Source organism: Cetorhinus maximus, chromosome X (genome assembly GCF_964194155.1).
Source record: "Cetorhinus maximus chromosome X, sCetMax3.hap1.1, whole genome shotgun sequence".
In the NCBI taxonomy this organism is placed as follows: Eukaryota; Metazoa; Chordata; class Chondrichthyes; order Lamniformes; family Cetorhinidae; genus Cetorhinus; species Cetorhinus maximus.
The window spans coordinates 14914154-14935315 of record NC_135917.1 but is presented as its reverse complement, the minus strand read 5'-3'; positions in this window follow the sequence as shown (position 1 = coordinate 14935315).

The following is a 21162-nucleotide window of genomic DNA, read 5'->3' as shown; positions in this document are numbered from 1 at the left end:
GCATGGGAGTGAGAGTAAGTGTGTGTGGGAGTCAGAGTGTGGGTGTGGGAGTGGGTGAGTTAGTGTGTGGGAGTAAGAGTGTGTGTGTGGGAGTGAGTGAGTGCGTGTAAGAGTAAGAGTAAGTGTGTGTGGGAGTGAGAGTGCGTGTGTGGGAGTGAGTGTGTGTGTTTGGGAGTGAGTGTGTGTGTTTGGGAGTGAGTGTGTGTGTTTGGGAGGGAGTGTGTGAGAGTGAGAGGGTGTGTGTGGGAGTGAGTGAGTGAGTGTGTGGGAGTCCAAGAAGTGTGTGTGGGAGTGAGAGTGTGTGTGTGGGAGTGAGAGTGTGTGTAGGAGTGAGAGTGTGTGTGTGGGAGTGAGAGTGTGTGTGGGGGAGTGAGAGTGTGTGTTTGGGAGTGAGAGTGTGTGTTTGGGAGTGAGAGTGTGTGTGTGTGTGTGGGAGTGAGAGTGTGTGTGTGGGAGTGAGAGTGTGTGTTTGGGAGTGAGAGTGTGTGTTTGGGAGTGAGTGTGTGAGAGTGTGTGTATGACAGTGAGTGACTGAGTGTGTGGGAGTGAGAGTGTCTGTGTGTGGGAGGGAGTGAGTGAGTGTGTGGTAGTGAGAGTGTGTGTGTGTGGGAGGGAGTGTGTGGGAGTGAGAGTGTGTGTGTGGGAGTGAGAGTGTGTGTGTGGGAGTGAGATAGTGTGTGGTAGTAAGACTGTGTGTGTGTGGGAGGGAGTGAGTGAGTGTGTGGGAGCGAGACTGTGTGTGGGAATGAGTGAGTGAGTGTGTGGGGGCAAGACTAAGTGTGTGTGGGAGTGAGTGAGTGTGTGGGAGCGAGTGAGTGTGTGGGAGCGAGAGTGTGTGTGTGGGAGGGAGTGAGTGAATGTGTGGGAGCGAGAGTGTGTGTGTGGGAGGGAGTGAGTGAATGTGTGGGAGCGAGAGTGTGTGTGTGGGAGGGAGTGAGTGAATGTGTGGGAGCGAGAGTGAGTGTGTGGGAGGGAGTGAGTGAATGTGTGGGAGCGAGAGTGAGTGTGTGGGAGGGAGTGAGTGAGTGTGTGGGAGCGAGTGTGTGTGGGAATGAGTGAGTGACTGTGTGGGAGCAAGAGTAAATGTGTATGGAAGTGAGTGAGAGTGTGTGAGCGATAGTAAGTGTGCGTGGGAGTGAGAGTTTCTGTTTGGGAGTGAGTGAGTGAGTGTATGGGAGTGAGAGTAAGTGTGTGTGGGAGTGAGAGTGTGTTTGGCAGTGAGTGTGTGTGCAGGAGTGAAAGTGACTGTGTGTGTGGGAGCGAGAGTGTGTGTGTGGGAGTGAGTGAGTGAGTGTGGGAGCGAGTGAGTGAGTGTGTGGGAGTGAGAGTAAGTGTGTGTGGGAGTGAGAGTGTGTGTTTGGGAGTGAGAGTGTGTGTTTGGGAGTGAGAGTGTGTGTGTGTGTGGGAGTGAGAGTGTGTGTGTGGGAGTGAGAGTGTGTGTTTGGGAGTGAGAGTGTGTGTTTGGGAGTGAGTGTGTGAGAGTGAGAGTGTGTGTATGACAGTGAGTGACTGAGTGTGTGGGAGTGAGAGTGTCTGTGTGTGGGAGGGAGTGAGTGAGTGTGTGGTAGTGAGAGTGTGTGTGTGTGGGAGGGAGTGTGTGGGAGTGAGAGTGTGTGTGTGGGAGTGAGAGTGTGTGTGTGGGAGTGAGATAGTGTGTGGTAGTAAGACTGTGTGTGTGTGGGAGGGAGTGAGTGAGTGTGTGGGAGCGAGACTGTGTGTGGGAATGAGTGAGTGAGTGTGTGGGGGCAAGACTAAGTGTGTGTGGGAGTGAGTGAGTGTGTGGGAGCGAGTGAGTGTGTGGGAGCGAGTGAGTGTGTGTGTGGGAGGGAGTGAGTGAATGTGTGGGAGCGAGAGTGTGTGTGTGGGAGGGAGTGAGTGAATGTGTGGGAGCGAGAGTGTGTGTGTGGGAGGGAGTGAGTGAATGTGTGGGAGCGAGAGTGTGTGTGTGGGAGGGAGTGAGTGAATGTGTGGGAGCGAGAGTGTGTGTGTGGGAGAGAGTGAGTGAGTGTGTGGGAGCGAGAGTGTGTGTGTGGGAGTGAGTGAGTGTGTGGGAGCGAGAGTGTGTGTGGGAATGAGTGAGTGACTGTGTGGGAGCAAGAGTAAATGTGTATGGAAGTGAGTGAGAGTGTGTGAGCGATAGTAAGTGTGCGTGGGAGTGAGAGTTTCTGTTTGGGAGTGAGTGAGTGAGTGTATGGGAGTGAGAGTAAGTGTGTGTGGGAGTGAGAGTGTGTTTGGCAGTGAGTGTGTGTGCAGGAGTGAAAGTGGCTGTGTGTGTGGGAGCGAGAGTGTGTGTGTGGGAGTGAGTGAGTGAGTGTGGGAGCGAGTGAGTGTGTGGGAGTGAGAGTAAGTGTGTGTGGGAGTGAGAGTGTGTGTTTGGGAGTGAGAGTGTGTGTGTGTGTGGGAGTGAGAGTGTGTGTGTGGGAGTGAGAGTGTGTGTTTGGGAGTGAGAGTGTGTGTGTGTGTGGGAGTGAGAGTGTGTGTGTGGGAGTGAGAGTGTGTGTTTGGGAGTGAGAGTGTGTGTTTGGGAGTGAGTGTGTGAGAGTGAGAGTGTGTGTATGACAGTGAGTGACTGAGTGTGTGGGAGTGAGAGTGTCTGTGTGTGGGAGGGAGTGAGTGAGTGTGTGGTAGTGAGAGTGTGTGTGTGTGGGAGGGAGTGTGTGGGAGTGAGAGTGTGTGTGTGGGAGTGAGAGTGTGTGTGTGGGAGTGAGATAGTGTGTGGTAGTAAGACTGTGTGTGTGTGGGAGGGAGTGAGTGAGTGTGTGGGAGCGAGACTGTGTGTGGGAATGAGTGAGTGAGTGTGTGGGGGCAAGACTAAGTGTGTGTGGGAGTGAGTGAGTGTGTGGGAGCGAGTGAGTGTGTGGGAGCGAGAGTGTGTGTGTGGGAGGGAGTGAGTGAATGTGTGGGAGCGAGAGTGTGTGTGTGGGAGGGAGTAAGTGAATGTGTGGGAGCGAGAGTGTGTGTGTGGGAGGGAGTGAGTGAATGTGTGGGAGCGAGAGTGTGTGTGTGGGAGAGAGTGAGTGAGTGTGTGGGAGCGAGAGTGTGTGTGTGGGAGGGAGTGAGTGAGTGTGTGGGAGCGACAGTGTGTGTGGGAATGAGTGAGTGACTGTGTGGGAGCAAGAGTAAATGTGTATGGAAGTGAGTGAGAGTGTGTGAGCGATAGTAAGTGTGCGTGGGAGTGAGAGTTTCTGTTTGGGAGTGAGTGAGTGAGTGTATGGGAGTGAGAGTAAGTGTGTGTGGGAGTGAGAGTGTGTTTGGCAGTGAGTGTGTGTGCAGGAGTGAAAGTGGCTGTGTGTGTGGGAGCGAGAGTGTGTGTGTGGGAGTGAGTGAGTGAGTGTGGGAGCGAGTGAGTGTGTGGGAGTGAGAGTAAGTGTGTGTGGGAGTGAGAGTGTGTGTTTGGGAGTGAGAGTGTGTGTGTGTGTGGGAGTGAGAGTGTGTGTGTGGGAGTGAGAGTGTGTGTTTGGGAGTGAGAGTGTGTGTTTGGGAGTGAGTGTGTGAGAGTGAGAGTGTGTGTATGACAGTGAGTGACTGAGTGTGTGGGAGTGAGAGTGTCTGTGTGTGGGAGGGAGTGAGTGAGTGTGTGGTAGTGAGAGTGTGTGTGTGTGGGAGGGAGTGTGTGGGAGTGAGAGTGTGTGTGTGGGAGTGAGAGTGTGTGTGTGGGAGTGAGATAGTGTGTGGTAGTAAGACTGTGTGTGTGTGGGAGGGAGTGAGTGAGTGTGTGGGAGCGAGACTGTATGTGGGAATGAGTGAGTGAGTGTGTGGGGGCAAGACTAAGTGTGTGTGGGAGTGAGTGAGTGTGTGGGAGCGAGTGAGTGTGTGGGAGCGAGAGTGTGTGTGTGGGAGGGAGTGAGTGAATGTGTGGGAGCGAGAGTGTGTGTGTGGGAGGGAGTGAGTGAATGTGTGGGAGCGAGAGTGTGTGTGTGGGAGGGAGTGAGTGAATGTGTGGGAGCGAGAGTGTGTGTGTGGGAGGGAGTGAGTGAATGTGTGGGAGCGAGAGTGTGTGTGTGGGAGAGAGTGAGTGAGTGTGTGGGAGCGAGAGTGTGTGTGTGGGAGGGAGTGAGTGAGTGTGTGGGAGCGAGAGTGTGTGTGGGAATGAGTGAGTGACTGTGTGGGAGCAAGAGTAAATGTGTATGGAAGTGAGTGAGAGTGTGTGAGCGATAGTAAGTGTGCGTGGGAGTGAGAGTTTCTGTTTGGGAGTGAGTGAGTGAGTGTATGGGAGTGAGAGTAAGTGTGTGTGGGAGTGAGAGTGTGTTTGGCAGTGAGTGTGTGTGCAGGAGTGAAAGTGGCTGTGTGTGTGGGAGCGAGAGTGTGTGTGTGGGAGTGAGTGAGTGAGTGTGGGAGCGAGTGAGTGTGTGGGAGTGAGAGTAAGTGTGTGTGGGAGTGAGAGTGTGTGTTTGGGAGTGAGAGTGTGTGTTTGGGAGTGAGAGTGTGTGTGTGTGTGGGAGTGAGAGTGTGTGTGTGGGAGTGAGAGTGTGTGTTTGGGAGTGAGAGTGTGTGTTTGGGAGTGAGTGTGTGAGAGTGAGAGTGTGTGTATGACAGTGAGTGACTGAGTGTGTGGGAGTGAGAGTGTCTGTGTGTGGGAGGGAGTGAGTGAGTGTGTGGTAGTGAGAGTGTGTGTGTGTGGGAGGGAGTGTGTGGGAGTGAGAGTGTGTGTGTGGGAGTGAGAGTGTGTGTGTGGGAGTGAGATAGTGTGTGGTAGTAAGACTGTGTGTGTGTGGGAGGGAGTGAGTGAGTGTGTGGGAGCGAGACTGTGTGTGGGAATGAGTGAGTGAGTGTGTGGGGGCAAGACTAAGTGTGTGTGGGAGTGAGTGAGTGTGTGGGAGCGAGTGAGTGTGTGGGAGCGAGAGTGTGTGTGTGGGAGGGAGTGAGTGAATGTGTGGGAGCGAGAGTGTGTGTGTGGGAGGGAGTAAGTGAATGTGTGGGAGCGAGAGTGTGTGTGTGGGAGGGAGTGAGTGAATGTGTGGGAGCGAGAGTGTGTGTGTGGGAGAGAGTGAGTGAGTGTGTGGGAGCGAGAGTGTGTGTGTGGGAGGGAGTGAGTGAGTGTGTGGGAGCGAGAGTGTGTGTGGGAATGAGTGAGTGACTGTGTGGGAGCAAGAGTAAATGTGTATGGAAGTGAGTGAGAGTGTGTCAGCGAGAGTAAGTGTGCGTGGGAGTGAGAGTGTCTGTTTGGGAGTGAGTGAGTGAGTGTATGGGAGTGAGAGTAAGTGTGTGTGGGAGTGAGAGTGTGTTTGGCAGTGAGTGTGTGTGCAGGAGTGAAAGTGACTGTGTGTGTGGGAGCGAGAGTGTGTGTGTGGGAGTGAGTGAGTGAGTGTGTGGGAGTGAGTGAGTGTGTGGGAGTGAGAGTAAGTGTGTGCGGGAGTGAGAGTAAGTGTGTGTGGGAGTGAGAGTAAGTGTGTGTGGGAGTGAGAGTAAGTGTGTGTGGGAGTGAGAGTAAGTGTGTGTGGGAGTGAGTGAGTGCGTGTAAGAGTAAGTGTGTGTGGGAGTGAGAGTAAGTGTGTGTGGGAGTGAGAGCGTGTGTGTGGGAGTGAGTGAATGTGTGGGAGCGAGAGTGTGTGTGGGAGGGAGTGAGTGAATGTGTGGGAGCGAGAGTGTGTGTGGGAGTGAGTGAATGTGTGGGAGCGAGAGTGTGTGTGGGAGGGAGTGAGTGTGTGGGAGCGAGAGTGTGTGTGGGAGGGAGTGAGTGAATGTGTGGGAGCGAGAGTGTGTGTGGGAGTGAGTGAATGTGTGGGAGCGAGAGTGTGTGTGGGAGGGAGTGAGTGTGTGGGAGCGAGAGTGTGTGTGGGAGGGAGTGAGTGAATGTGTGGGAGCGAGAGTGTGTGTGGGAGTGAGTGAATGTGTGGGAGCGAGAGTGTGTGTGGGAGTGAGTGAATGTGTGGGAGTGAGTGAATGTGTGGGAGCGAGAGTGTGTGTGGGAGTGAGTGAGTGAATGTGTGGGAGCGAGAGTGTGTGTGGGAGGGAGTGAGTGAGTGTGTGGGAGCGAGAGAGTGTGTGTGGGAGGGAGTGAGTGTGTGGGAGCGAGAGTGTGTGTGGGAGTGAGTGAGTGAATGTGTGGGAGCGAGAGTGTGTGTGGGAGGGAGTGAGTGAGTGTGTGGGAGCGAGAGAGTGTGTGTGGGAGGGAGTGAATGTGTGGGAGCGAGAGTGTGTGTGGGAGGGAGTGAGTGAGTGTGTGGGAGCGAGAGAGTGTGTGTGGGAGCGAGAGTGTGTGTGTGGGAGTGAGTGAGTGAGTGTGTGGGAGTGAGTGAGTGTGTGGGAGTGAGAGTAAGTGTGTGCGGGAGTGAGAGTAAGTGTGTGTGGGAGTGAGAGTAAGTGTGTGTGGGAGTGAGAGTAAGTGTGTGTGGGAGTGAGAGTAAGTGTGTGTGGGAGTGAGTGAGTGCGTGTAAGAGTAAGTGTGTGTGGGAGTGAGAGTAAGTGTGTGTGGGAGTGAGAGTGCGTGTGTGGGAGTGAGAGTGTGTTTGGGAGTGAGAGTGTGTGTTTGGGAGTGAGAGTGTGTGTTTGGGAGTGAGTGTGTGTGTGTGGGAGTGAGAGTGAGAGTGTGTGTTTGGGAGTGAAAGTGTGTGTTTGGGAGTGAGAGTGTGTGTTTGGGAGTGAGTGTGTGAGAGTGAGAGGGTGTGTGTGGGAGTGAGAGCGTGTATGGGAGTGAGAGTGCGTGTGTGGGAGTGAGAGTGTGTTTGGGAGTGAGAGTGTGTGTTTGGGAGTGAGAGTGCGTGTTTGGGAGTGAGTGTGTGAGAGTGAGAGGGTGTGTCTGGGAGTGAGTGTGTGGGAGTCCAAGAAGTGTGTGTGGGAGTGAGTGTGTGTGTGGCAGTGAGTGACTGAGTGTATGGGAGTGAGAGAGTCTGTGTGCGAGTGAGCGCCTGAGTGTGTGGGAGTGAGATTGTGTGTGTGGGAGTGAGTGGGTGTCTGGGAGTGTGAGTAAGTGTGTATGGAAGTGTGTGTGTGTGGGAGTAAGAGTGTGTGTGTGGGAGTGAGAGTGTGTGTGTGGGAGTGAGTGGGTGTCTGGGAGTGTGAGTAAGTGTGTATGGAAGTGTGTGCGTGTGTGGGAGTGAGTGGGTGTCTGGGAGTGTGAGTAAGTGTGTGTGGGAGTGAGAGTGTGTGTGTGGGAGTGAGAGTAAGTGTGTGTGGGAGTGAGAGTGTGTGTGTGGGAGTGTGAGTGTAGGAGTAAGAATGTGCGTGTGGAAGTAAGTGAGTGAGTGTGTGGGAGCAAGAGTGTGTGTAAGTGTGTGTGGGAGTGAGTGATTGAGTGTGGTGGAGTGAGAGTGTGTGTGTGGGAGTGAGTGAGTGTGAGTGAGTGAGAGTAAGTGTGTGTGGGAGTGAGAGTAAGTGTGTGTAGGAGTGAATGTGTGTGTGTGAGAGAGAGTGAGTGAGTGAGTGAGTGTGTGGGAGTGAGAGTATATGTGTAGGAGTGAGAGTGTGGGAGTGAGAGTGTGCGTGTGGGAGTAAGAGTAAGTGTGTGTAGGAGTGAGAGTGTGTGTGGGAGTGAGAGTGTGTCTGTGGGAGTAGGAGTGTATGCGTGGGAGTGAGAGTGTGTGTGTGGGAGTGAGTGAGTGTGCAGGAGAGAGGGTCTGTATGTGGGAGTGAGAGTGTGTGTGGGAGTGAGTGAGTGTGTGGGCGCAAGAGTGTGTGAGTGGGAGTAAGTGAGTGAGTGTGTGGGAGCGAGAGAGTGTGTGTGGGAGCAAGAGTGTGTGTGTGGGAGTGAGTGAGTGTGTGGGAGTGAGTGAGTGCATGGGAGTGAGAGTAAGTGTGTGTGGGAGTCACAGTGTGGGTGTGGGAGTGGGTGAGTTAGTGTGTGGGAGTAAGAGTGTGTGTGTGGGACTGAGTGAGTGCGCGTGAGAGTAAGAGTAAGTGTGTGTGGGAGTGAGAGTGCGTGTGTGGGAGTGAGAGTGAGAGAGTGTGTGGGGGAGTGAGAGTGTGTGTGGGAGTGAGAGTGTGTGTGTTGGAGTGAGAGTGTGTTTGGGAGTGAGTGTGTGTGTGTGGGAGTGAGAGTGAGTGTGCAGGAGACAGAGTCTCTGTGTGGGAGTGAGAGTGTGTGTTTGGTAGTGAGAGTGTGTGTTTGGGAGTGAGTGTGTGAGAGTGAGAGCGTGTGTGTGGGAGTGAGTGAGTGAGTGTGTGGGAGTCCAAGAAGTGTGTGTGGGAGTGAGAGTGTGTGTGTGGCAGTGAGTGACTGAGTGTGTGGGAGTGAGAGTGTCTGTGTGGGAGTGAGCGCGTGAGTGTGTGGGAGGGAGATTGTGTGTGTGGGAGTGAGTGGGTGTGTGGGAGTGTGAGTAAGTGTGTATGGAAGTGTGTGTGTGGGAGCGAGAGTGTCTGTGTGGGAGTGAGTGAGTGAGTGAGTGTGTGGGAGCAAGAATGTGTGTGTGGAAGTGAGTGAATGTGTGGGAGCGAGAGTAAGTGTGTGTGAGAGTGAGAGTGTCTGTGTGGAAGTGAGTGAATGTGTGGGAGCGAGAGTAAGTGTGTGTGGGAGTGAAAGTGTGTGTTTGGCAGTGAGTGAGTGTGTGGGAGTGAGTGTGTGTGTGGGAGTGAGTGAGTAACTGTGTGGGAGCAAGAGTGTGTGTGTGAGTGAGTGAGTTTGTGGGTGTGAGAATAAGTGTGTGTGGGAGTGAGTGAGTGTATGGGAGTGAGAGTGTGTGTGTGGGAGTGAGAGTGTGTGTGTGGGAGTGAGTGTGTGTGTGTGGGAGTGAGAGTGTGTGTGTTGGAGTGAGTGTGTGTGTTTGGGAGTGAGTGTGTGAGAGTGAGAGTGTGTGTTGGAGTGAGAGTGTGTTTGGGAGTGAGAGTGTGTGTTTGGGAGTGAGTGTGTGAGAGTGAGAGGGTGTGTGTGGGAGTGAGCGTGTGTGTGTGGCAGTGAGAGACTGAGTGTGTGGGAGTGAGAGTGTGTGGGAGTGAGCGCGTGAGTGTGTGGGAGCGAGATTGTGTGTGTGGGAGTGAGTGGGTGTCTGGGAGCGAGAATGTGTGTGTGGGAGTGAGTGAGTGAGTGTGTGGGAGTGAGTAAGTGAGCGTGTGGGAGTGAGAGTAAGTGTGTGTGTGTGAGAGAGAGTATGTTTGTGTGGGAGTGAGAGTAAGTTTGTGTGGGAGTGTGTGAGTGAGAGTGAGTGTGTGGGAGTGAGGGTAAATGTGTGTGGGAATGAGTGAGTGTGTGGAATGAGAGTAAGTGTGTGTGGGAGCGAGAGTGTCTGTGTGGGAGTGAGTGAGTGTTTGGGAGCGAGTGTGTGGGGGTGAGGGTAAGTGTGTGTGGGAGTGAAAGTGTGTGTTTGGCAGTGAGTGAGTGTGTGGGAGTGAGAGTGTGTGTGTGGGAGTGAGTGAGTGACTGTGTGGGAGCAAGAGTAAGTGTGTGTGGGAGTGAGTGAGTTTGTGGGTGTGAGAATAAGTGTGTGTGGGAGGGAGTGAGTGAGTGTGGGAGTGTGTGTGTGTGTGGGAGTGAGATAGTGTGTGGTAGTAAGACTGTGTGTGTGTGGGAGGGAGTGAGTGAGTGTGTGGGAGCGAGAGCGTGTGTGTGGGAGTGAGTGAATGTGTGGGAGCGAGAGTGTGTGTGGGAGGGAGTGAGTGAGTGTGTGGGAGTGTGTGTGTGTGTGGGAGTGAGATAGTGTGTGGTAGTAAGACTGTGTGTGTGTGGGAGGGAGTGAGTGAGTGTGTGGGAGCGAGAGCGTGTGTGTGGGAGTGAGTGAATGTGTGGGAGCGAGAGTGTGTGTGGGAGGGAGTGAGTGAGTGTGTGGGAGTGTGTGTGTGTGTGGGAGTGAGATAGTGTGTGGTAGTAAGACTGTGTGTGTGTGGGAGGGAGTGAGTGAGTGTGTGGGAGCGAGAGCGTGTGTGTGGGAGTGAGTGAATGTGTGGGAGCGAGAGTGTGTGTGGGAGGGAGTGAGTGAGTGTGTGGGAGCGAGAGCGTGTGTGTGGGAGTGAGTGAATGTGTGGGAGCGAGAGTGTGTGTGGGAGGGAGTGAGTGAGTGTGTGGGAGCGAGAGCGTGTGTGTGGGAGTGAGTGAATGTGTGGGAGCGAGAGTGTGTGTGGGAGGGAGTGAGTGAATGTGTGGGAGCGAGAGTGTGTGTGGGAGTGAGTGAATGTGTGGGAGCGAGAGTGTGTGTGGGAGGGAGTGAGTGTGTGGGAGCGAGAGTGTGTGTGGGAGGGAGTGAGTGAATGTGTGGGAGCGAGAGTGTGTGTGGGAGTGAGTGAATGTGTGGGAGCGAGAGTGTGTGTGGGAGGGAGTGAGTGTGTGGGAGCGAGAGTGTGTGTGGGAGGGAGTGAGTGAATGTGTGGGAGCGAGAGTGTGTGTGGGAGTGAGTGAATGTGTGGGAGCGAGAGTGTGTGTGGGAGTGAGTGAATGTGTGGGAGTGAGTGAATGTGTGGGAGCGAGAGTGTGTGTGGGAGTGAGTGAGTGAATGTGTGGGAGCGAGAGTGTGTGTGGGAGGGAGTGAGTGAGTGTGTGGGAGCGAGAGAGTGTGTGTGGGAGGGAGTGAGTGTGTGGGAGCGAGAGTGTGTGTGGGAGTGAGTGAGTGAATGTGTGGGAGCGAGAGTGTGTGTGGGAGGGAGTGAGTGAGTGTGTGGGAGCGAGAGAGTGTGTGTGGGAGGGAGTGAATGTGTGGGAGCGAGAGTGTGTGTGGGAGGGAGTGAGTGAGTGTGTGGGAGCGAGAGAGTGTGTGTGGGAGCGAGAGTGTGTGTGTGGGAGTGAGTGAGTGAGTGTGTGGGAGTGAGTGAGTGTGTGGGAGTGAGAGTAAGTGTGTGCGGGAGTGAGAGTAAGTGTGTGTGGGAGTGAGAGTAAGTGTGTGTGGGAGTGAGAGTAAGTGTGTGTGGGAGTGAGAGTAAGTGTGTGTGGGAGTGAGTGAGTGCGTGTAAGAGTAAGTGTGTGTGGGAGTGAGAGTAAGTGTGTGTGGGAGTGAGAGTGTGTGTGTGGGAGTGAGTGTGTGGGAGTCAGAGTGTGGGTGTGGGAGTGGGTGAGTTAGTGTGTGGGAGCAAGAGAGTGTGTGGGGGAGTGAGTGCGTGTGACAGTAAGAGTGTGTGTGTGAGTGAGAGTGTTTGTGTAGGAGTGAGTGAGTGAGTGTGTGGGAGTGAGTGAGTGAGTGTGTGGGAGTGAGTGAGTGAGTGTGTGGGAATGAGTGTGTGGGAGTGAGTGAGTGTGTGGGAGTCAGAGTGTGGGCGTGGGAGTGGGTGAGTTAGTGTGTGGGAGCAAGAGAGTGTGTGTGGGAGTGAGTGCGTGCGTGTGAGAGTAAGAGTAAGTGTGTGTGGGAGTGAGAGTGCGTGTGTGGGAGTGAGAGTGTGTTTGGGAGTGAGAGTGTGTGTTTGGGAGTGAGAGTGTGTGTTTGGGAGTGAGTGTGTGTGTGTGGGAGTGAGAGTGAGAGTGTGTGTTTGGGAGTGAAAGTGTGTGTTTGGGAGTGAGAGTGTGTGTTTGGGAGTGAGTGTGTGAGAGTGAGAGGGTGTGTGTGGGAGTGAGAGCGTGTATGGGAGTGAGAGTGCGTGTGTGGGAGTGAGAGTGTGTTTGGGAGTGAGAGTGTGTGTTTGGGAGTGAGAGTGCGTGTTTGGGAGTGAGTGTGTGAGAGTGAGAGGGTGTGTCTGGGAGTGAGTGTGTGGGAGTCCAAGAAGTGTGTGTGGGAGTGAGTGTGTGTGTGGCAGTGAGTGACTGAGTGTATGGGAGTGAGAGAGTCTGTGTGCGAGTGAGCGCCTGAGTGTGTGGGAGTGAGATTGTGTGTGTGGGAGTGAGTGGGTGTCTGGGAGTGTGAGTAAGTGTGTATGGAAGTGTGTGTGTGTGGGAGTAAGAGTGTGTGTGTGGGAGTGAGAGTGTGTGTGTGGGAGTGAGTGGGTGTCTGGGAGTGTGAGTAAGTGTGTATGGAAGTGTGTGCGTGTGTGGGAGTGAGTGGGTGTCTGGGAGTGTGAGTAAGTGTGTGTGGGAGTGAGAGTGTGTGTGTGGGAGTGAGAGTAAGTGTGTGTGGGAGTGAGAGTGTGTGTGTGGGAGTGTGAGTGTAGGAGTAAGAATGTGCGTGTGGAAGTAAGTGAGTGAGTGTGTGGGAGCAAGAGTGTGTGTAAGTGTGTGTGGGAGTGAGTGATTGAGTGTGGTGGAGTGAGAGTGTGTGTGTGGGAGTGAGTGAGTGTGAGTGAGTGAGAGTAAGTGTGTGTGGGAGTGAGAGTAAGTGTGTGTAGGAGTGAATGTGTGTGTGTGAGAGAGAGTGAGTGAGTGTGTGGGAGTGAGAGTATATGTGTAGGAGTGAGAGTGTGGGAGTGAGAGTGTGCGTGTGGGAGTAAGAGTAAGTGTGTGTAGGAGTGAGAGTGTGTGTGGGAGTGAGAGTGTGTCTGTGGGAGTAGGAGTGTATGCGTGGGAGTGAGAGTGTGTGTGTGGGAGTGAGTGAGTGTGCAGGAGAGAGGGTCTGTATGTGGGAGTGAGAGTGTGTGTGGGAGTGAGTGAGTGTGTGGGCGCAAGAGTGTGTGAGTGGGAGTAAGTGAGTGAGTGTGTGGGAGCGAGAGAGTGTGTGTGGGAGCAAGAGTGTGTGTGTGGGAGTGAGTGAGTGTGTGGGAGTGAGTGAGTGCATGGGAGTGAGAGTAAGTGTGTGTGGGAGTCACAGTGTGGGTGTGGGAGTGGGTGAGTTAGTGTGTGGGAGTAAGAGTGTGTGTGTGGGACTGAGTGAGTGCGCGTGAGAGTAAGAGTAAGTGTGTGTGGGAGTGAGAGTGCGTGTGTGGGAGTGAGAGTGAGAGAGTGTGTGGGGGAGTGAGAGTGTGTGTGGGAGTGAGAGTGTGTGTGTTGGAGTGAGAGTGTGTTTGGGAGTGAGTGTGTGTGTGTGGGAGTGAGAGTGAGTGTGCAGGAGACAGAGTCTGTGTGTGGGAGTGAGAGTGTGTGTTTGGTAGTGAGAGTGTGTGTTTGGGAGTGAGTGTGTGAGAGTGAGAGCGTGTGTGTGGGAGTGAGTGAGTGAGTGTGTGGGAGTCCAAGAAGTGTGTGTGGGAGTGAGAGTGTGTGTGTGGCAGTGAGTGACTGAGTGTGTGGGAGTGAGAGTGTCTGTGTGGGAGTGAGCGCGTGAGTGTGTGGGAGGGAGATTGTGTGTGTGGGAGTGAGTGGGTGTGTGGGAGTGTGAGTAAGTGTGTATGGAAGTGTGTGTGTGTGTGTGGGAGCGAGAGTGTCTGTGTGGGAGTGAGTGAGTGAGTGAGTGTGTGGGAGCAAGAATGTGTGTGTGGAAGTGAGTGAATGTGTGGGAGCGAGAGTAAGTGTGTGTGAGAGTGAGAGTGTCTGTGTGGAAGTGAGTGAATGTGTGGGAGCGAGAGTAAGTGTGTGTGGGAGTGAAAGTGTGTGTTTGGCAGTGAGTGAGTGTGTGGGAGTGAGTGTGTGTGTGGGAGTGAGTGAGTAACTGTGTGGGAGCAAGAGTGTGTGTGTGAGTGAGTGAGTTTGTGGGTGTGAGAATAAGTGTGTGTGGGAGTGAGTGAGTGTATGGGAGTGAGAGTGTGTGTGTGGGAGTGAGAGTGTGTGTGTTGGAGTGAGTGTGTGTGTGTGGGAGTGAGAGTGTGTGTGTGGGAGTGAGAGTGTGTGTGTGGGAGTGAGTGTGTGTGTGTGGGAGTGAGAGTGTGTGTGTTGGAGTGAGTGTGTGTGTGTGGGAGTGAGTGTGTGTGTGTGGGAGTGAGAGTGTGTGTGTGGGAGTGAGTGTGTGTGTGTGGGAGTGAGAGTGTGTGTGTTGGAGTGAGTGTGTGTGTTTGGGAGTGAGTGTGTGAGAGTGAGAGTGTGTGTTGGAGTGAGAGTGTGTTTGGGAGTGAGAGTGTGTGTTTGGGAGTGAGTGTGTGAGAGTGAGAGGGTGTGTGTGGGAGTGAGCGTGTGTGTGTGGCAGTGAGAGACTGAGTGTGTGGGAGTGAGAGTGTGTGGGAGTGAGCGCGTGAGTGTGTGGGAGCGAGATTGTGTGTGTGGGAGTGAGTGGGTGTCTGGGAGCGAGAATGTGTGTGTGGGAGTGAGTGAGTGAGTGTGTGGGAGTGAGTAAGTGAGCGTGTGGGAGTGAGAGTAAGTGTGTGTGTGTGAGAGAGAGTATGTTTGTGTGGGAGTGAGAGTAAGTTTGTGTGGGAGTGTGTGAGTGAGAGTGAGTGTGTGGGAGTGAGGGTAAATGTGTGTGGGAATGAGTGAGTGTGTGGAATGAGAGTAAGTGTGTGTGGGAGCGAGAGTGTCTGTGTGGGAGTGAGTGAGTGTTTGGGAGCGAGTGTGTGGGGGTGAGGGTAAGTGTGTGTGGGAGTGAAAGTGTGTGTTTGGCAGTGAGTGAGTGTGTGGGAGTGAGAGTGTGTGTGTGGGAGTGAGTGAGTGACTGTGTGGGAGCAAGAGTAAGTGTGTGTGGGAGTGAGTGAGTTTGTGGGTGTGAGAATAAGTGTGTGTGGGAGGGAGTGAGTGAGTGTGGGAGTGTGTGTGTGTGTGGGAGTGAGATAGTGTGTGGTAGTAAGACTGTGTGTGTGTGGGAGGGAGTGAGTGAGTGTGTGGGAGCGAGAGCGTGTGTGTGGGAGTGAGTGAATGTGTGGGAGCGAGAGTGTGTGTGGGAGGGAGTGAGTGAGTGTGTGGGAGTGTGTGTGTGTGTGGGAGTGAGATAGTGTGTGGTAGTAAGACTGTGTGTGTGTGGGAGGGAGTGAGTGAGTGTGTGGGAGCGAGAGCGTGTGTGTGGGAGTGAGTGAATGTGTGGGAGCGAGAGTGTGTGTGGGAGGGAGTGAGTGAGTGTGTGGGAGTGTGTGTGTGTGTGGGAGTGAGATAGTGTGTGGTAGTAAGACTGTGTGTGTGTGGGAGGGAGTGAGTGAGTGTGTGGGAGCGAGAGCGTGTGTGTGGGAGTGAGTGAATGTGTGGGAGCGAGAGTGTGTGTGGGAGGGAGTGAGTGAGTGTGTGGGAGCGAGAGCGTGTGTGTGGGAGTGAGTGAATGTGTGGGAGCGAGAGTGTGTGTGGGAGGGAGTGAGTGAGTGTGTGGGAGCGAGAGCGTGTGTGTGGGAGTGAGTGAATGTGTGGGAGCGAGAGTGTGTGTGGGAGGGAGTGAGTGAATGTGTGGGAGCGAGAGTGTGTGTGGGAGTGAGTGAATGTGTGGGAGCGAGAGTGTGTGTGGGAGGGAGTGAGTGTGTGGGAGCGAGAGTGTGTGTGGGAGGGAGTGAGTGAATGTGTGGGAGCGAGAGTGTGTGTGGGAGTGAGTGAATGTGTGGGAGCGAGAGTGTGTGTGGGAGGGAGTGAGTGTGTGGGAGCGAGAGTGTGTGTGGGAGGGAGTGAGTGAATGTGTGGGAGCGAGAGTGTGTGTGGGAGTGAGTGAATGTGTGGGAGCGAGAGTGTGTGTGGGAGTGAGTGAATGTGTGGGAGTGAGTGAATGTGTGGGAGCGAGAGTGTGTGTGGGAGTGAGTGAGTGAATGTGTGGGAGCGAGAGTGTGTGTGGGAGGGAGTGAGTGAGTGTGTGGGAGCGAGAGAGTGTGTGTGGGAGGGAGTGAGTGTGTGGGAGCGAGAGTGTGTGTGGGAGTGAGTGAGTGAATGTGTGGGAGCGAGAGTGTGTGTGGGAGGGAGTGAGTGAGTGTGTGGGAGCGAGAGAGTGTGTGTGGGAGGGAGTGAATGTGTGGGAGCGAGAGTGTGTGTGGGAGGGAGTGAGTGAGTGTGTGGGAGCGAGAGAGTGTGTGTGGGAGGGAGTGAATGTGTGGGAGCGAGAGTGTGTGTGGGAGTGAGTGAATGTGTGGGAGCGAGAGTGTGTGTGGGAGGGAGTGAGTGAGTGTGTGGGAGCGAGAGAGTGTGTGTGGGAGGGAGTGAATGTGTGGGAGCGAGAGAGTGTGTGTGGGAGGGAGTGAATGTGTGGGAGCGAGAGTGTGTGTGTGGGAGGGAGTGAATGTGTGGGAGCGAGAGCGTGTGTGGGAGGGAGTGAGTGAGTGTGTGGGAGCGAGAGTGTGTGTGGGAGGGAGTGAGTGAGTGTGTGGGAGCGAGAGTGTGTGTGGGAGGGAGTGAGTGAATGTGTGGGAGCGAGAGAGTGTGTGTGGGAGGGAGTGAATGTGTGGGAGCGAGAGTGTGTGTGGGAGGGAGTGAGTGAGTGTGTGGGAGCGAGAGTGTGTGGGAGGGAGTGAGTGAATGTGTGGGAGCGAGAGAGTGTGTGTGGGAGGGAGTGAATGTGTGGGAGCGAGAGTGTGTGTGGGAATGTGTGAGTGAGAGTGTGGGGGCAAGAGTAAGTGTGTGTGGGAGTGAGAGTAAGTGTGTGTGGGAGTGAGAGTAAGTGTGTGTGGGAGTGAGAGTAAGTGTGTGTGGGGGTGAGAGTAAGTGTGTGTGGGAGTGAGAGTAAGTGTGTGTGGGAGTGAGAGTAAGTGTGTGTGGGAGTGAGTGAGTGACTGTGTGGGAGTGAGAGTAAGTGTGTGTGGGAGTGAGTGAGTGACTGTGTGGGAGTGAGAGTAAGTGTGTGTGGGAGTGAGAGTAAGTGTGTGTGGGGGTGAGAGTAAGTGTGTGTGGGAGTGAGAGTAAGTGTGTGTGGGAGTGAGAGTAAGTGTGTGTGGGAGTGAGAGTAAGTGTGTGTGGGAGTGAGAGTAAGTGTGTGTGGGAGTGAGAGTAAGTGTGTGTGGGGGTGAGAGTAAGTGTGTGCGGGAGTGAGAGTGAGTGTGTGTGGGAGTGAGAGTAAGTGTGTGTGGGAGTGAGAGTAAGTGTGTGTGGGAGTGAGAGTAAGTGTGTGTGGGAGTGAGTGAGTGACTGTGTGGGAGTGAGAGTAAGTGTGTGTGGGAGTGAGTGAGTGACTGTGTGGGAGTGAGAGTAAGTGTGTGTGGGAGTGAGTGAGTGACTGTGTGGGAGTGAGAGTGTGTGTGTGGGAGTGAGAGTAAGTGTGTGTGGGGGTGAGAGTAAGTGTGTGTGGGAGTGAGAGTAAGTGTGTGTGGGAGTGAGTGAGTGACTGTGTGGGAGTGAGAGTAAGTGTGTGTGGGAGTGAGTGAGTGACTGTGTGGGAGTGAGAGTAAGTGTGTGTGGGAGTGAGAGTAAGTGTGTGTGGGAGTGAGTGAGTGTGTGGGAGCGAGAGTGTGTGTGTGGGAGTGAGTGAGTGACTGTGTGGGGGTGAGAGTAAGTGTGTGTGGGAGTGAGAGTAAGTGTGTGTGGGAGGGAGTGAGTGACTGTGTGGGAGCGAGAGTGTGTGTGTGGGAGTGAGTGAGTGACTGTGTGGGAGTGAGAGTAAGTGTGTGTGGGAGTGAGAGTAAGTGTGTGTGGGAGTGAGTGAGTGTGTGGGAGCGAGAGTGTGTGTGTGGGAGTGAGTGAGTGACTGTGTGGGGGTGAGAGTAAGTGTGTGTGGGAGTGAGAGTAAGTGTGTGTGGGGGTGAGAGTAAGTGTGTGTGGGAGTGAGAGTAAGTGTGTGTGGGAGGGAGTGAGTGACTGTGTGGGAGCGAGAGTGTGTGTGTGGGAGTGAGTGAGTGACTGTGTGGGAGTGAGAGTAAGTGTGTGTGGGAGTGAGAGTAAGTGTGTGTGGAACGAGAGAGTGTGTGTGGGAGGGAGTGAATGTGTGGGAGCGAGAGTGTGTGTGGGAGGGAGTGAGTGAGTGTGTGGGAGCGAGAGTGTGTGTGTGGGAGGGAGTGAATGTGTGGGAGCGAGAGTGTGTGTGGGAGGGAGTGAGTGAGTGTGTGGGAGCGAGAGCGTGTGTGTGGGAGTGAGTGAATGTGTGGGAGCGAGAGTGTGTGTGGGAGGGAGTGAGTGAATGTGTGGGAGCGAGAGTGTGTGTGGGAGTGAGTGAATGTGTGGGAGCGAGAGTGTGTGTGGGAGGGAGTGAGTGTGTGGGAGCGAGAGTGTGTGTGGGAGGGAGTGAGTGAATGTGTGGGAGCGAGAGTGTGTGTGGGAGGGAGTGAGTGTGTGGGAGCGAGAGTGTGTGTGGGAGTGAGTGAGTGAATGTGTGGGAGCGAGAGTGTGTGTGGGAGGGAGTGAGTGAGTGTGTGGGAGCGAGAGAGTGTGTGTGGGAGGGAGTGAATGTGTGGGAGCGAGAGTGTGTGTGGGAGGGAGTGAGTGAGTGTGTGGGAGCGAGAGAGTGTGTGTGGGAGGGAGTGAATGTGTGGGAGCGAGAGTGTGTGTGGGAGTGAGTGAATGTGTGGGAGCGAGAGTGTGTGTGGGAGGGAGTGAGTGAGTGTGTGGGAGCGAGAGAGTGTGTGTGGGAGGGAGTGAATGTGTGGGAGCGAGAGAGTGTGTGTGGGAGGGAGTGAATGTGTGGGAGCGAGAGTGTGTGTGTGGGAGGGAGTGAATGTGTGGGAGCGAGAGCGTGTGTGGGAGGGAGTGAGTGAGTGTGTGGGAGCGAGAGTGTGTGTGGGAGGGAGTGAGTGAGTGTGTGGGAGCGAGAGTGTGTGTGGGAGGGAGTGAGTGAATGTGTGGGAGCGAGAGAGTGTGTGTGGGAGGGAGTGAATGTGTGGGAGCGAGAGTGTGTGTGGGAGGGAGTGAGTGAGTGTGTGGGAGCGAGAGTGTGTGGGAGGGAGTGAGTGAATGTGTGGGAGCGAGAGAGTGTGTGTGGGAGGGAGTGAATGTGTGGGAGCGAGAGTGTGTGTGGGAATGTGTGAGTGAGAGTGTGGGGGCAAGAGTAAGTGTGTGTGGGAGTGAGAGTAAGTGTGTGTGGGAGTGAGAGTAAGTGTGTGTGGGAGTGAGAGTAAGTGTGTGTGGGGGTGAGAGTAAGTGTGTGTGGGAGTGAGAGTAAGTGTGTGTGGGAGTGAGAGTAAGTGTGTGTGGGAGTGAGTGAGTGACTGTGTGGGAGTGAGAGTAAGTGTGTGTGGGAGTGAGTGAGTGACTGTGTGGGGGTGAGAGTAAGTGTGTGTGGGAGTGAGAGTAAGTGTGTGTGGGAGTGAGTGAGTGTGTGGGAGCGAGAGTGTGTGTGTGGGAGTGAGTGAGTGACTGTGTGGGGGTGAGAGTAAGTGTGTGTGGGAGTGAGAGTAAGTGTGTGTGGGAGGGAGTGAGTGACTGTGTGGGAGCGAGAGTGTGTGTGTGGGAGTGAGTGAGTGACTGTGTGGGAGTGAGAGTAAGTGTGTGTGGGAGTGAGAGTAAGTGTGTGTGGGAGTGAGTGAGTGTGTGGGAGCGAGAGTGTGTGTGTGGGAGTGAGTGAGTGACTGTGTGGGGGTGAGAGTAAGTGTGTGTGGGAGTGAGAGTAAGTGTGTGTGGGGGTGAGAGTAAGTGTGTGTGGGAGTGAGAGTAAGTGTGTGTGGGAGGGAGTGAGTGACTGTGTGGGAGCGAGAGTGTGTGTGGGAGTGAGTGAGTGACTGTGTGGGAGTGAGAGTAAGTGTGTGTGGGAGTGAGAGTAAGTGTGTGTGGGAGTGAGTGAGTGTGTGGGAGCGAGAGTGTGTGTGTGGGAGTGAGTGAGTGAGTGTGTGGGAGTGAGAGTAAGTGTGTGTGGGAGTGAGAGTAAGTGTGTGTGGGAGTGAGAGTAAGTGTGTGTGGGAGTGAGAGTAAGTGTGTGTGGGAGTGAGTGAGTGTGTGGGAGTGAGAGTGTGTGTGTGGGAGTGAGTGAGTGACTATGTGGGAGTGAGCGTAAGTGTGTGTGGGAGTGAGAGTAAGTGTGTGTGGGAGTGAGTGAGTGTGTGGGAGCGAGAGTGTGTGTGTGGGAGTGAGTGAGTGACTGTGTGGGAGTGAGAGTAAGTGTGTGTGGGAGTGAGAGTAAGTGTGTGTGGGAGTGAGTGAGTGTGTGGGAGCGAGAGTGTGTGTGTGGGAGTGAGTGAGTGACTGTGTGGGGGTGAGAGTAAGTGTGTGTGGGAGTGAGAGTAAGTGTGTGTGGGAGGGAGTGAGTGACTGTGTGGGAGTGAGAGTAAGTGTGTGTGGGAGTGAGAGTAAGTGTGTGTGGGAGTGAGTGAGTGTGTGGGAGCGAGAGTGTGTGTGTGGGAGTGAGTGAGTGACTGTGTGGGGTGAGAGTAAGTGTGTGTGGGAGTGAGAGTAAGTGTGTGTGGGAGGGAGTGAGTGACTGTGTGGGAGTGAGAGTAGTGTGTGTGGGAGTGAGAGTAAGTGTGTGTGGGAGTGAGTGACTGTGTGGGAGCGAGAGTGTGTGTGTGGGAGTGAGTGAGTGACTGTGTGGGAGTGAGAGTAAGTGTGTGTGGGGGTGAGAGAAGTGTGTGTGGGAGTGAGTGAGTGTGTGGGAGCGAGAGTGTGTGTGTGGGAGTGAGTGAGTGACTGTGTGGGAGTGAGAGTAAGTGTGTGTGGGGGTGAGAGTAAGTGTGTGTGGGAGTGAGTGAGTGTGTGGGAGCGAGAGTGTGTGTGTGGGAGTGAGTGAGTGACTGTGTGGGAGTGAGAGTAAGTGTGTGTGGGGGTGAGAGTAAGTGTGTGTGGGAGTGAGTGAGTGTGTGGGAGCGAGAGTGTGTGTGTGGGAGTGAGTGAGTGACTGTGTGGGAGTGAGAGTAAGTGTGTGTGGGGGTGAGAGTAAGTGTGTGTGGGAGTGAGTGAGTGTGTGGGAGCGAGAGTGTGTGTGTGGGAGTGAGTGAGTGACTGTGTGGGAGTGAGAGTAAGTGTGTGTGGGGATGAGAGTAAGTGTGTGTGGGAGTGAGTGAGTGTGTGGGAGCGAGAGTGTGTGTGTGGGAGTGAGTGAGTGACTGTGTGGGAGTGAGAGTAAGTGTGTGTGGGGTGAGAGTAAGTGTGTGTGGGAGTGAGTGAGTGTGTGGGAGCAGAGTGTGTGTGTGGGAGTGAGTGAGTGACTGTGTGGGAGTGAGAGTAAGTGTGTGTGGGAGTGAGAGTAAGTGTGTGTGGGAGTGAGAGTAAGTGTGTGTGGGAGTGAGAGTAAGTGTGTGTGGGAGTGAGTGAGTGTGTGGGAGCGAGAGTGTGTGTGTGGGAGTGAGTGAGTGACTGTGTGGGAGTGAGAGTAAGTGTGTGTGGGAGCGAGAGTGTGTGTGTGGGAGTGAGTGAGTGTGTGGGAGCGAGAGTGTGTGTGTGGGAGTGAGTGAGTGACTGTGTGGGAGTGAGAGTAAGTGTGTGTGGGAGTGAGAGTAAGTGTGTGTGGGAGTGAGTGAGTGACTGTGTGGGAGTGAGAGTAAGTGTGTGTGGGGGTGAGAGTAAGTGTGTGTGGGAGTGAGTGAGTGTGTGGGAGCGAGAGTGTGTGTGTGGGAGTGAGTGAGTGACTGTGTGGGAGTGAGAGTAAGTGTGTGTGGGGGTGAGAGTAAGTGTGTGTGGGAGTGAGTGAGTGTGTGGGAGCGAGAGTGTGTGTGTGGGAGTGAGTGAGTGACTGTGTGGGAGTGAGAGTAAGTGTGTGTGGGAGTGAGAGTAAGTGTGTGTGGGAGTGAGAGTAAGTGTGTGTGGGAGTGAGAGTAAGTGTG